Genomic DNA, 15,411 nt, shown 5'->3' with positions numbered 1-15,411 from the left:
AGCTGAAGTGACTCGGTGGGGACTGGTCCCTGAAAGTAGACCAGACAATGGCAGTGACGACGGCGGGGCGGGGGGGTACGCAGGAGACTGAGAAGCGATCGGTCTGTCTGTGCACAAACCCTGCCTCGATCAGTTCCCCTCGGTTCTAGCCCTAGAATTCAGCCCTCTCCCATACGAAAACTAAGTACGAAGGGTTTCAAAAAAGCAGGAGTCAGGACGTTCTCCTTCCACTCCCATTCACGGGCCTTCTCTAAGGGTGAGGACACTAGTTAGAAGGGGAGTTCAGCTTTGAGGGCAGCTGCAGGGTTGTACTGGTACCCAGACTCCTGCTCCGACCGCAGAAATCTTTAGTCCACCAGGCAGATTCAGCCCCCCAAGCAGGCGCAGGGCTGATCCTGGAGGCGCCTGCGTGCAGGGCTGTGCAGGGGGCTCACAGACATTGCCCTGGACATCTCATACACGCGTGGATTCCCTCCCTCACCCCAGAAGCTTGCAGCGATGGGTCCCTCGGGAGCACTTGGGGCTCCCCGACCCCACCCTGTGCTTTCCCCATTCCTCAGGCAATTCCTCCTGGCCCCTGCCTGCCCCAGCCTCTGTGTCTTCAAGGGGTAAGTAGGTTAGCCAGCCAAGACACATGACCTGAGCTTTTAAGTTCCCACCTGTCACACAGCAGAGATGGATGGGAAGGAAGCGGCTGAGGCTGTTGGGACCACTGCCACCGCTGAGGCTTCTACTGACTGCAGCAGCTGAGAGGTTACTAGCAGTCAAACCCCCAGCTCGCTGCAGCTATAGGCTGATGGTCCCAGTGGGGCATCTCAGGCCTGTAACTGTGAGGTTCACATGGGTTTTGTAGACAGCCTTTACTATCCTCCCTCCAACCCCTGATGCAATTACCATCATTCCTTGGGACCAGACTTTCTACTCTTCAAATAGACCCTCCATTCTCCATGTTAACCTCCAATGTTCCACTATAGATGCTGCAATTGCTCAACAGTTGTATTTATTAAGCAACTACTCTATATCAGGCATATTCTCATTTAATCTCCTTTAGAGGTAAGGCAAACTGAGGCATAGGAAGTTAAGCAATATATGCCCAAGGGGACATGTCTAGTCAGTAATAAAGCTGAGCATGAATCTTAAAGTCCCTTTTACCCACTCTGCTAACTGGTCCTCTCATAACCAAATGAATTGTCCCCCTCCATTTTCTAGAGAGGCTCTTCATATTCTTTGAGACAGTCTCACTAAACTACCTAGGTGGGACTTGGATCTCTGATCCTCCTTCCTCAGCCTTCCAAGGTGATGGGATTACATGCCTGCATCACCAAACTCCACTCATCTTCACCGTCTCCTAATGCCAATCCTCCCCACCATTCCCTGTCATCAACTTTCCAGTTTCAGGAAAGTTTCTTCCCCTTTCAGGAAAACACCATCTCCCATTCTGCATCCTCTTTTTAAAAATTACTACATGTTTGTAATACATAAAAATTACAGTCATTTTGGGGAATTGATATATATATGTGTGTGTGTATCACAGCTTAATAATTCATTCCCAACTACTTTCCCCATCTTTTTTTTTGGACAGGGTCTCACTATGTTGTTCAGGCTGGTCTTGAATTCACTATGTAGCCCAGGCTGGCCTCGAACTTGTATCGATCCTCCAGCTTCAGCCTCCTGAGTGCTCCATTCCCCATCTTCTAAGACCAACAATCCATGTCTTCTGTCAGCTTTCCATACTGTGGGATGCACACACTATCCCCAGAGCCGTGGTCCTGAGCCTCGGCTGAGAGTTGGTCTCTCTTGGGGAGCTTTCAGAAGTTCCCAGACACCATTCCAGACAGTCATTCTCACTGTAGGGGAGAAATCCAGGCAACAGTGTTTTAGAAGCTCCCGAGGTGATCTTCTGGGGCAGCAAAGCTAAGAGCTGCTGTCCTGCAGAAACCTGTTCCTTGAGTGATAACCCTTGCCACGTGCCCATGGCCAATTCAAGGTCTCTCTTGCCCGAGCAGGCTTCCTTGTTCTAAGGACACTCTCTTCCCATTTTGTGAGATCTTCCACATCCTGAACCAGGAGTCAGAAGATCTGTGTTCTGATCTCAGCACTGCCTCTTACCAGTTCTGAATTGTATTTTCATGTTTTGAGAAACAATGAATGGACACATAATGCTTATCATATTATGGGGTATAGGGTAATATTCCAATCCATGTATACAACACGTATGATATTATCAAGTTAGTTGACATATCCATCACCTCATTTATCTTTCTTTGTATTGGGAACATTCAAAATCCTCTATACTATTCTGAAACATACAATTAGTTTTTGGCAACCAGCTACCTTACTGTGCAGAATATTAGAGGTTAATCCTCTCCATTCACACCCTGTACCTGTTAGCCACCCTCTTTCCCTCTCCTTGCAGCTCCCCGCACAGTTGTTCTGTTCTCTTAAGCAATGTTTTCTACCTGAGCCTTTACTGATTAAGGGGGATGATAACTGTGCAACTGTCTCCAAAGTTTCTAATGCAGATCAAGTGTCCAAATCCTTAGCAACAGATGATCTTTTTTTTCTAGTATACGTTTGTGATACATAATGAATATATTCATGGACTACTGATCCTTTTGAGGGGGGTGACACAGGGTCTCAATACGTACTTCAGGCTGCCCGTGAACTCCCTTATGTAGCCCAGGCTGGCCTCAAACTTGCAGCCATCCTCGTTATGGGTTAAATCTAGATGTCCCCCAAAAGGCTCATGCACACATAGGTGGGGCTTTTGGGAGGTGATTGGATCATGGCAGTGTAATATCCATTACTGGATTAGTACACTGATAAGTTTATAGCTGGGTGTGACTTTGGGAAGTGAAGCCTGGTTGGAAGAGGTGGGTCACTGTGGGTGTGGCCTGGATCATATTCCTCCTCCTCCCTTGATCCCTCTGCTTCTGCTTCCTGCCTGCCATGCCATGAGTTGTTTCTCCTCTTCCATGGCCCTCTGCCATGCTGTCCTGCCTTGGAATCAGCCAACTATGGACTGAAATCTCTATAAACTGAGCCAAAATTAATCTCTCCTCTTTTAAATTGTGGGTGTCAGGTATTTTGTCCCAGCAATGAGAAAGTAACTAAGACACTCCTACCTCAGCCTCCCAAGTGTTGAGATTACAGGTGTGCACCACCATGTGGGCTAAGATTATGGTTTTTATTGTCAAGAATAGACCATATATACTTGCAACCAGGAGATGGTGAGGACTCCCTGGGCACACCCACCAGCTGCCAGCATAGCTGCAAGAGCCAAGCAATCCTGGGCTGACTGGAGCCCCGCTCCGTCTGGCTCACCATGCCCACTTGTGACCAGGAGATGCTACTTGGTTCCACACTACAGAGGCACAGGGGGACATAAAGGCCACTGTCCTGAGCTACAGAAATGAACAACAGAGAGAGCGCCTCTCTCAGGCTCCCTGATGAAAACTGAAGCCCACCGGAAAAGTGAAGAGAATCTCTGCAATAAAGGTACACCAGACCACCGTACTTGGTAAGTTGGAGGGATCACCATCTTGCATCGGAACCTGGACTATCTTCAGGGGAAAGGCAGCTGGAACCTGCAACAGAACTTTGCAGAGTTCAACCCTGCAGGAGGACAGACAGCTCAAGTTGGGACTTGTAGCCAGAAATCTGCCTGAATCTCACACGTGTGACTGGCCTACTGAGACTCATTGACTTATAACTTCACACTGCTGCCCATGTTGTCTATTGTGACAGCAGAGACATACCCTGAACGAGACCCTTCATTTTTATCTTTTGTTATTTTCAAAATTACTATTTTTTTGCTCTTATTTTTAATTTTTTCTTTTTCTACTCTTAAAATTTTTCTTTTTCTCTTTTCTTTCTCCCTCTCTTCCTAGCTCCCTTGCTGTCCCACATTGTTCTTCATCTCCCTTTGTGTTCCTATTCTGGTCCTAATTTGTATTTCTTCTTTATTTTTCTTTTCTTCTCTTTCCTTCTCTCACCTGTGCCCTCTGGCCTCACTGCTAACCTTCCCCTATCCTTCTACCTACCTATCCCTCCCTCCCCAACTCCTTCTAACTCCCCATCCCAAAGGGTAAAGTTGCTATATTGAAGAGTTTATTCACTATAAACATATGTTGGGTTGGTCCTTGATTTTGATTTAATTCATACAGTTAAAGGTGATAGATTAATAACTACCCCAAATTGTCATTTTCTAAGAGGTACCTCATGCTATTGTGTTGCTGATTGTATCACTTGGGCTAAGGTGTTGTGATTGATCTAATAGTTGTCCTTCCTGGTATAATGAAAATGAGATAGCCTCAGAGCCATTAGAGACTCAAAACCTAAAGACCAGCTATATCTGGAAGACACCTCTGAGAAGCAATCATTCCATAAGGGTTCTAAATACACCAACAAAGATACTTACAATAAGCAACTTCAAAGTATCAACCCAGTGCCGTCACCTGCCTCGCAAGCACAAGGTCCCAAGTTTGATCCCTGGTACCAAAAAACAAAACAAAATAAAACAAAGTATCAACCCAGAAACTAAACCAAGGACAGTACCAAAAACAAAAATGAGAAGACATTTAAGCAAGGCAAAAGCTCAGACTTCCACCCCACAAAAGGCAAATTCAGGGGGAAACAAGGTGGAAAAGACTTTTAATCAACCACCTGGACACTCTGAACTGATAGCACAGGAAGTAACAAAACAGATGAATGGGGCTCTAGAAAAACTGAAAGCAGAAATAATCTCCCAGATAACTATAGAGATGGTGAGCAGAGTGAAAGGCATGATTAGATGCTCTAGAAAAGAAACAGATAAAAAAATAGATGAGCTCAGAAATATGCTGGAAGCCATGAATGCCCAGCATAAGAAATGCCAGGGCCAGGGATTTAGCTCAGTGGTTTCGCCACCTGCTGCGCAAGCGCAAGGACCCGAGTTCGATCCCCAGCACCAAAAAAAAAAAAAAAAAAGAAATGGAAACCATGATCGCCCAACATAAGAAAGAAATGGCATCTAGGAAACAGATTCAAACAGACATTCAGGAGATTAAAAACTCCACTGAAAGCATCCACAGCAGATTAAGGGAATCTGAAGATAGAATATCAGATATAGAAGACAGGAATGCAGTTATGGACCATGAAAACAGAGATTTCTTAAAAATAGTAAGGGATTACAAGAAATCAATCCAGCAGCTGCTAGATGATGCAAAGAAGAATAACATAAGACTGATAGAAGTCCATGAAAAAACAGGAGAAAGTACAACTGACATAAAAACAACTGTTCACAGAAGTAATAGTAGAAAACTTCCCAGACAGAGGTGGAGAATTGGACATACAGATAAGTGAGGCATATAGAACTCCAACTAGCCATGATCAAAAGAAATCTACACCTAGACATATAATAGTCAAGATCCCAGAAACCCAACAGAAGAACAAAATCCTACATGCAGTTAGAGAAAAGAAACAAATCACCTACAAAGAAAAACCCATCAGAATCACAGCAGACTTCTCAACACCAACCCTCAAATCAAGGAGAGCCTGGAGTGAAGTAGTTCAAGCCCTAGGGGCCGGGGATTTAGCTCAGTGGTTCCGCTGCCTGCCTCACAAGTGCAAGGACCCGAGTTTGATCCCCGGTACCAAAAACAAAACAAAACAAAAAACCCCTCAAGCCCTAAAAGAAAATAACTTCCAACCTAGACTGTTGTATCCTGAAAAATTATCTTTCAAAGTTGATGGAGAAATTAGATACTTCCACAGCAAAGAACACCTGAGAAATTTCATGAACACCAAACCAGCACTTCAAACAATTCTAAGCAATATCCTAGAAAAAGGCAATGAAGGTCACAACTCCATGAGGCCCAAAAGAGGGAAGCCAACAGGTAAGGTAAGAAACTAAAAGGAAAGGGGGGGGGGGATAAAAGAGCCAACAACAGTAAAACATCATGACAAGGATGAGTCAGTATCTAGCTATTATAACTCTCAGTGTTAATGGCCTCAATTCACCAATCAAAAGAAATAGACTGACAGAATGGATTAAGAAGCAAAATCTATGGGGCCAGGGATTTAGCTCAGTGGTTATGCCACCTGCTTCACAAGTGGAAGGACCCAAGTTCGATCCCTGGTACCAAAAAAAAAAAAAGGAAAATCCAGCAATATGCTGTATACAAGAAACACACCTAACTCAAAAAGAAATTCATAGACTGAAAGTAAAAAAACAGTTCTCCACGTGACAGGAACCCAGAAAAAAGCAAGGGTAGCAATCTTATTTGCAGACAAAATAGATTTCAAACCGAAACTAAGAGAAACAAAGATGGTTACGACATCCTTGTGAAGGGAACAATCCAAGAGGAAGAAATGACAATCATAAATATATATGCACCAAATACAAATCCCCCAACTATACAAAACAAATATTAATGGACATGAAAAACCAAATAAGCACTAATACAATTGTAGTGGGGGACCTCAATACCCCACTATCACAAATAGATCATCTAGACAAAAAATTAACAATGAAATTCTAGAACTGAACCAAGGTACTGGACAAATGGACTTAATATTTACGTGTTCCACCCCACAAAATCAGAATACACATTCCTTTTTTCTTTTCAGAATATACATTCTTTTTGGCTGCACACAGGTCATTCTCCAAAATAGACCACATGCTAGCTCATAGGACATGTCTAAGTAAATGTAAAAGAACTGAAGATACCCCCTGTATATTATCAGACCATAATGCAATAAAATTGGAGATCAATAACATAAGAAACCACAAAACTCCCACAAACACATGGAAATTGAATAACACCCTCCTGAACAACCAATGGGTCACAGAGGAAATTAAAGAAGAAATTAGACAGTTTCTACAAGTAAATGATAATGCCAGTACAACATATAGGAATCTATGGGACACAATGAAAGCAGTTCTACATGGGAAATTCATAGCAGTGAATGCCCATATTAGGAAAAAAGAGAGAACTCAAATAAATAACCTAATGCAGAACCTCAAGCTCTTAGAAAAAGAAGAGTATAACAAACCCAAAGCTCGTACAAGAGAGGAAATTATAAAGATCAGAGGAGAAATCAATGCAATGGAGACTGAGAATGATACAAAAAAAATCAATGAATCAAAGAGTTGGTTTTTTGAAAGAATAAATTTGATAAACCTTTAGCGAACCTTATCAAAAAAAGGAAAGAAAAGACTCAAATCCATGCAGTTAAGAACTAAAAAGGTGAAGTCACAACAGACCCAGCAGAAATCTAGAGGATCATCAATACCTACTTCAAGAACCTGTACTCTAATAAAATGGAAAACAAAGAATGGACAGATTCCTAGATACATACAAATTGCCAAAGTTAAATGAAGAAGATATAGAAATTCTAAACACCCCAATTATAATGAGTGAAACTGAAAATCTAATAAAAAATTTACCAACAAAGAAATGTCCAGGTCCTGATGGCTTCACTGCTGAAATATATAAGACATTTAGAGAACTATCACCATTACTATTTAAACTCATCAAGGAAATGGAAAGGGAAGCAAGGCTTCCAAATTCATTCCTGGAAGCAAGTGGTACTTTGATTCCAAAACCAGGGAAACACCCAACCCAAAAAGAGAACTACAGGCCAATCTTCCTAATGAACATAGATGCAAAAATCCTCAACAAGATACTGGCGTACAGAATACAGAGGGTCATCAAGATGATCATACATCATGACCAAGCCAGATTTATCCCAGGGATGCAAGGATGGTTCAACATTTGTAAATTAATAAATGTAATACACTAGATTAAGAGAGTCAAGGATGAAAACCATATGATCATCTCAATAGATGCAGAAAAGGCATTTGACAAAATCCAACACCCATTCATGATAAAAACCCTACAGAAAATTGGAATAGAAGGTCTTTATCTCAACCTGATTAAGGCTATCTATGAAAAACCAACAGCCAACATCATACTAAATGGTCAAAAACTGAAAACTTTCACGCTAAAATCAGGAACAAGACAAGGATGCCCACTATCACCACTCCTGTTCCATATTGTTCTGGAAACATTAGCCACAGCAATTAAAAAAGAGAAAGAAATAAAAGGAATAAAGATAGGAAAGGAAGAAGTGAAACTGTCATTATTTGCTGATGACATGATACTTTACATAGAAGACCCAAAAATTCGGCCAAAAGACTTCTAGACTTAATTGACAGATTCAGTAAAGTACCTGGATATAAGGTTAACACTCAAAAAACAATAGCCTTCTTATACAGACTTCTTAACAGACTCACTGAGAGAGAAATTCGGGAAACAATTCCTTTTATAATAGCATCCAAAAAATGAAATATCTGGGAATCAATCTAACAAAGGAAGCAAAAAACCTCTACACTGAAAACTACAGCACTCTGAAAAAGGAGATCAAGGAGGATATAAGAAAATGAAAAGACGTCCCTTGTTCCTGGGTAGGAAGAACCAATACAGTGAAAATGGCCATATTTCCAAAACCACTATATAGATTTAATGCAATGCAGATTGAAATTCCAATACACTTCACAGAACTAGAGAAAACAATCCAAAAATTCATTTGGAACCAGAAGAGACCTAGAAGAGCAAAAGCAATTCTAGGCAACAGAGATATGGCTGAGGGTATCAAAATCTCCAACTGGAAACTATACTACAAAGCTACTGTGATAAAAACAGCATGGTACTGGCAAAGATACAGATCCAAGGATCAGTGGAACAGATTAGAAGATGCAGAAACAACTCCAGACATACTCAGCTACCTCATCTTTGACAAAGGTGCCAACCACCCTCACTGGAGGAAAGATAGCCTATTTAATAAAGTGTTGGAAAAACTGGATTTCAACCTGCCAAAGATTAAAACTAGACCCATACCTATCACAATGCACTAAACTAAGACCGAAGTGGATTAAAGATCTAAATATTAAGACAGAAATACTAAACTTGCTGGAAGATAAGTTAGGTAGAACTCTTGAAGACATTGGCATAGGAAAAGGCTACGAACAAAACCTCAGGAGCACAGGAACTAGCACAAAGAATCAACAACTGGGCTCTCATCTTATTAAAAAGCTTCTGCACTGCAAGAGAAACCACCAACAGAGCTAAGAGACAACCTACAATGTGGGAAAAAAAATTTTTAGCAGCTGTACCTTAGATAAAGGACTATCTAGAATATATAAAGAAGTGAAAAAGGGCCGGAGATTTAGCTCAGTGGTTCTGCCGCCTGCCTCGCAAGCGCAAGGTCCCAAGTTCGATCCCTGGTACCAAAAAAAAAAAAAAAAAAGTGAAGAACTGAAAAATTCAGACCCCCCAAATTCAAAGACCCAATTCAAAAATGGGCATCTGAAATGAACAGACATTTCTCAGACAAAGAAGTAAAAACAGCAAATAAATATATGATAAAATGTTCAACATCACTGGTCATTCAAAAGAGGCAGATGAAAACACTGAGATTCCACCTCATCTCAGAAAGAAGAGCTGCTATCAAGAAATCAACCATGGGCCAGGGATTTAGCTCAGTGGTTTCGTGGCCTGCTGCACAAGCACAAGGGCCCAGTTCAATCCCCGGTACCAAAAAAGAAAAAGTCGTCAACCAATAACAAATGCTGGCAGGAGTGTGGGGAGAAAGGAACCCTTCTCCATTGTTGGTGGGAGTGCAGACTGGTGCAACCACTGTGGAAATCAGTATGGAGATGCCGCAAGGAACTAGGGCTAGAGGTCCCATTTGACTCAGCTATTCCCCTGCTGGACATCTTCCCAAAAGAATTAAAAGAATCATACCACAGTGATATATATGCCCCCATGTTTACAGCAGCACAGTTTGTAATAGCTAAAGATTGGAAACCACCCAATTGCACATCAACTGGAGAGTGGATAAACAAGATGTGTTTTTTAAAAAAATAAAATGGAGTACTACTGGGCCGGGGATTTAGCTCAGTGGTTTCGCCGCCTGCTGTGCAAGCGCAAGGACCCGAGTTCGATACCCGGTACAAAAAAAATGGGGTACTACTCAGCCATAAAGAATGAGAAACTAGAGACATATATAGCTAAATGGATGCATATTGAGGCCATACTCTTAAGTGAAATAAATAGGACACACATGTGTAAATCCTGAATAGTTTCTCTAGTGTGAGAAACTGAAAGTGTAAATAAGGATTAAAATGATTAAAACAAATAATTGATAATTTGAAATAGGGAGAAAGGTCCAAAGGGGTAGGGGTGGTGGGAGCGGAAGGGGAAAGGAAAGAAGGGAAAGGAAAAATTATGAGAAAAGAAAAAAAATGGAAACAAAGTCTATGTAAATAGGGAAGGGTGGAGGGGGTGAAGGGTGCACAGATAATGGGGAAGAATAAGAACCAAGATACACCATGTACAGGTACAAGCACCCAATGATAAATGTAAACGTATTGTATACCTAAAGTGTACCAATAAAAGAATTTAAGGAAAAAAAAATAGACCATACAGGGACAGGGATTTAGCTCAGTGGTTCTGACGCCTGCTTTGCAAGCTCAAGGTCCTCAGTTCGATCCTCGGTACCAAAAAAAAAAAAAACCCCAAAAAGAATAGACCATACATCTTTACTCTCCAGGTCACTTACTGTAGTTTTGGGTCAATTCCTTTCCCCAGGAGGCTCTCCCACTTCCTTGGCAAAGGAGAAGCTACATTTATTGCATAGCTACTCTGTTAGACATCTAGCACAGAGATGTGACCTCTGAGGAGGGGATAGGTCTTTCTCTTCTTCTTTGTATTCCTAAAACTTTTACACAGAAAATGCATTCAATAAATATTTGTTGCATGAAAGTTCTAATCAGTCCTCACACAGCTTTATGAGGTACCACCTTCTTATGTTTCAGATCCAGCAACTGAAGCTCAGAAATGTTCAGTACAAGTTTGAGGTCCAGGTCACATAACTGGTGTGAAAGATCCAAGGGTTCAAATTCAGGTCTCAGGGGTTCTAAACTATAGCCTTGGTATATATCTGTAATATTAGCACTTGGGAAGCTGAGGGAGCAGGATCACAAATTTGAGGCCAGCCTGAGCTACACAGTGAGACCCTAGACCCTATTTCAAAAGGCCAAAAATATATAAGCAAATAAAATTTTTTTAAACTATGACTTTATTATGTTAGATTCCTTATTCCATAATTATCACCACCTTCCCATCATATGTTTTTTTTTTTAAAGCTTGTTTTCCAGTTCTGGGTATGAAACCCAGGGTCTAGACCATGCTAGGCAACTCCTCAATCACTGAGCTATACCCCAACACCTTCTATCCCAATAAAGTAGATCTGTCTCCATTCCCCTGAACAGACGTTATTCTAGGGTACAGAATCTACCTAGGGGTAGGGATATAGTTTGAAGGTAGAGCACTTGCCTATTGCCTCTCATGTGCATGGCCCTGGGTTCGATCCTCAGCAATGAAAAAAACCATGTTTCTAACTTGCCAGAAGGCCACTAACATACTCTCCCCAATTCCAGCAATACTCCCCACTCCCACCACATAGCCTCCTCTTTTCTGAGAACACATGCTTCTAACTCCTAGAATAGACATTATTAACTCAAGAACAGTGGCTGTCAAACTTCAGTGCAAACCCAAATCGTTGGGAGTGCTACTAGTATAGGGACCACACTTTGTGCAACATTGCTCAAAAGAACCTCCTTTCCTTAGCCTAGACCTCACCATCCCCAGAATAAACCGTTTCCCACCATAGACTTCCCTAATGCCCAGATGGGCCCTTTCCCATCTCCCCAAGTAGTCCTCCTCCCCTGTGGAGACTTGAGACAGGGTCTTGCTTCATAGTGCAGGATGGTCTTGAATATATAGCTCAGGCCTTGAACTTGCAGGAATCCTCCTGCCTCTGCCTCCCAAATGTGAGCAGGGATCTGTGGGAGCAGTTGGTAAGCTTTATGGACCGCTGAGGAAAGGAGGATGGCAAGGTCTTATGGGATCCAGAAAAAGCCTCAACTGGAGACTTTGGAACTGACTCAGTTCTGCTTCCACAACCCTGGGTCCTTTGTTCATGGTGCTTCCTGGCCCGCCTTGACAGTGTCATCTCTAGGCAGACCCATTTTGCAGCATATCTGCCTAGGGGACCACCCTCTGCTTGCCACTTGAGGTGCAGCGACTGACAGAGAAGCCTCTCTCCCTCAGCTGGCCTCCCTGTCTAGACCAGGATATGGCAGATGTTGTCTCTGTGGACTCCCCTACAGCAGGGATTGTGGAAGGGGCAGGGACTGTGAAAGGCCTCCTACTGATTGCCTTTCCTGAACCCTGACATTAGGCACTCTTTACTGTTGCTACAATTATTGTTTTGAGAAAGGGTCTCACTATGTAGTCCAGGCTGGCCTTGAATTCACTGGGATCCTGCCTCAGCCTCCCAAGCCTTAGGATTATAGGTGTGCACCACCACACCCAGCAAGAATTGTTGTTCTAAAGCTAAACGAATGTAACAAAATCAAGCAATATTGATATGGGTATTAAAAGTGCAGCACTCCTTTTTCTCTGATATGCCATTTCCTTCTATAAGAAAAAGGTGAGCACTGGACTACATTCGTAGTGGGCAGCTCTCCAAAGCTGCAGAGTAACAATGTTCTCTGCCTTTTTCTTTGTTCTTTCAAAACTTGAGAGTCTCACCACTCTATGGCTTTGCACACCAGCTTCAGGTTAAGTCTCTTCGCATCTTTGCTCTGGGACCTATCTGTTCCCTTTCTCTAACAAAGGCAGATGGGACAGAGGTCACTGCCATCAAGTGGTCCCTTCTACTCCAATGACCTCTGCCTCACCCTGTAGCCTACTTCCTAGTGGACACACTCTGGACCCTGATTGGCTCCATTTAAAACTGTCCCTTCATGGGGCTGGGGATTTAGCTCAGTGGTTTCCCCGCCTGCTGTGCAAGTGCAGGGACCCAAGTTCGATCCCCAGTACCAAAAAAACAAAAACAAAAAACTGTCCCTTCTGCCACAGCTTCCCTTCCTGCCTGCTCATCTTCAGAGGCCTCACTGAAGCCTCCAGTTCTTTGATTCTAACTAGTACCTTCTAGTTTCCTGGTTCAGTCTGGACCTTGCGATCCCACTCCAGCTGCTCTAGGTGTCTTGCTCCTTGACCCTGTGCCATCCACTCATGTCATGCTGTCACTGTGGGTCACACGGTGGCCTGTCTTCTGGCTTTTGTTCCAGGGGCACTGGTATGAGGTTTGTACTGCCTAATCTTGGTCAACAGCTCAGTTTTTTAGGTGGTCTCATTTAATGCTCACATCATCTTAACAGAAATGAATTTATTCCTCGGGACATTCCTCTATCTTCTCACCTTGGAGAATCTTTTCTTTTATATGCACTCGATGTTTCTGTGCCCTTCGCTAAAGTTGAGGACCTGCCCCAAGAAAGCTGGGAGGCTGAGGCAGGAGGATTCACCACAAGTTCAAGGCCAGCCCGGGCTACATAGTGAGTTCAGGGCCATCCTGAACTATATAGCAAGACCCTGTGTCCCCCTCTCCCAAAGGAGCACCAGTTTCCAACACCTGGCTCCCTTCCTGCGCACCCTTTAAGAGTAAGAGGGTCTCTCCTTACTCTTCAGATACTGTGTAATTTCACAAGTTTTTGTTTGAGACAGGGTCTATGTAGTTCAGGCTGCCCTTGAACTATTTAACCCAGGATAGTCTTGAACACACAACAATCCTTCTGAATCAGCTTTTTGAGTGATTACAGGGGTGCCATCACATCTGGCTCTTGTGATTTAATATTTTGTTTGAATTACATAGTATTATGAAAAATGGGGTACCACAATCTTTTCAGGGTTTTTTTTTTTTAGGGTTGTTTTGTATTTAGTCATTTGGTCTTGGTTAGGAGGAAGTCTCTTCTTGTGTGAAGCCTTTTTTTTTTTTTTTTTGGTACCAGGGATTGAACTCAGGTCCTTGCGCTTGCAAGGCAAGTGGCCGAACCACTGAGCTAAATCCCCAGCACAACGTGAAGCCTTTCTTGATGTACTGCTCAGGTAATGCTGTCTACTCTGTTTTTGTGGTGCTGGGGACTGAACCCAGGGCCTCATGCATGCTAATCATGGGCTCTACCTCTGAGCTTTATCTCCCAGTGGCTACTCTTTGAGCCTTCTAAATGTACTCCACAAAGTTCCTGTCACTGCATACCTAGTCCTTCCTTATCTCTATATTGCAAGTGCCTCCAGCCTAGGCTCTAGGTTTTATTCATCTTTATATCCTCAGTATGTGTGCCCAGGCAAAAGCTGGAACTCAGTAATAGCTGATGAAATAAAGAGATTTAAAAAAAAAAATTCTACTTATAATAGGCACACTTTTTTTGATTGTTTGTGTCTATTTGGTTGTTTTTAAAGAAGTTTTATTTAGCTCACAGGCACACTGTTTTTGTAGTAAGAATTAAGGCTGGGATGCAACTCTGGTAGAGCACTTCTCCAGTGTACATAAGGCCTTGGATTTCATTCCTAACACTGCAAAAACAAAAAACAAAAAGCAATAAAAGATCATTTTAAAAGGCATAGAAATCTTTTTTAGGTAAGTTCTTGTCTATCCAATACTTGTAAAAGTATTTCCTTGATCTCTCCAGATTGCCAGAGATCATAAGAATGGAGCGTGTATCTGAGAAGTGAATGAAGAGGCCTGAAGAATGGTTATTTTATGGGGTTTCAACCTCCTTGAGAATCTAATGAAAAATAGAACCTTTTCCCCAATAAAATGGACATCCAGGAACACAATTTTCTAATTTGGTGCCTGGACCCAGGAGTACTTGGCATTCCCCAAGATGCTTGCCAATCCACCCTCCATCCCAGCTTCCTTCAGTCTCACACATACAGAACTTTACTCTAGAGGCCCACGGTACTAATCAGGACTGAGAGTGCAGCCCAGCTGGGTGAGCACTGTTTGTCCATTCTATAGTGCTACTACTGTCCATTTAACACTAAGTGCCTGGGGCCTCCATGGAGCTGGCAGATGCTTTGAGAAAAAAAAGGACAAGTTCTACCAAAAGGAATGGCATGGTAGCACATGCCTGTAACCCCAGGACTTGGGAGCCTGAGGCAGGAAGATCACTGCAGGTCCAAGGCCAGCAAGGGCTACTTAGTAAGTTCAAGGCCAGACTGAATTATATAGTGAGATTTTGCCTCAAAAAACCAAACAACAGGGCCAGGGATTTAGCTCAGTGGTTCTGCTGCCTGCCTCGCAAGCAGAAGGACCCAAGTTTGATCCCCAGTACCAAAAAAAAAAAACCCACCCAAAATCCAAACAATAAAACAAAGTTTCACCAAAGGAGAACAACATGACAATTAAGCAAAGGACCCCAGTCAGTAAAAGGGGAAGAAGCCTAATTATTCAGCTCCTCTTCTGGGCAGCTATACCCTCATTACCTACTTAACTGCCACAAAATTTAAAGAGAAATGA

Source organism: Heterocephalus glaber, unplaced genomic scaffold (assembly GCF_053883595.1).
Source record: "Heterocephalus glaber isolate CG9 unplaced genomic scaffold, H.glaber_assembly_v1.0 deba00001429, whole genome shotgun sequence".
NCBI lineage: Eukaryota > Metazoa > Chordata > Mammalia > Rodentia > Bathyergidae > Heterocephalus > Heterocephalus glaber.
Note: the sequence above shows the minus strand (reverse complement) of the source record.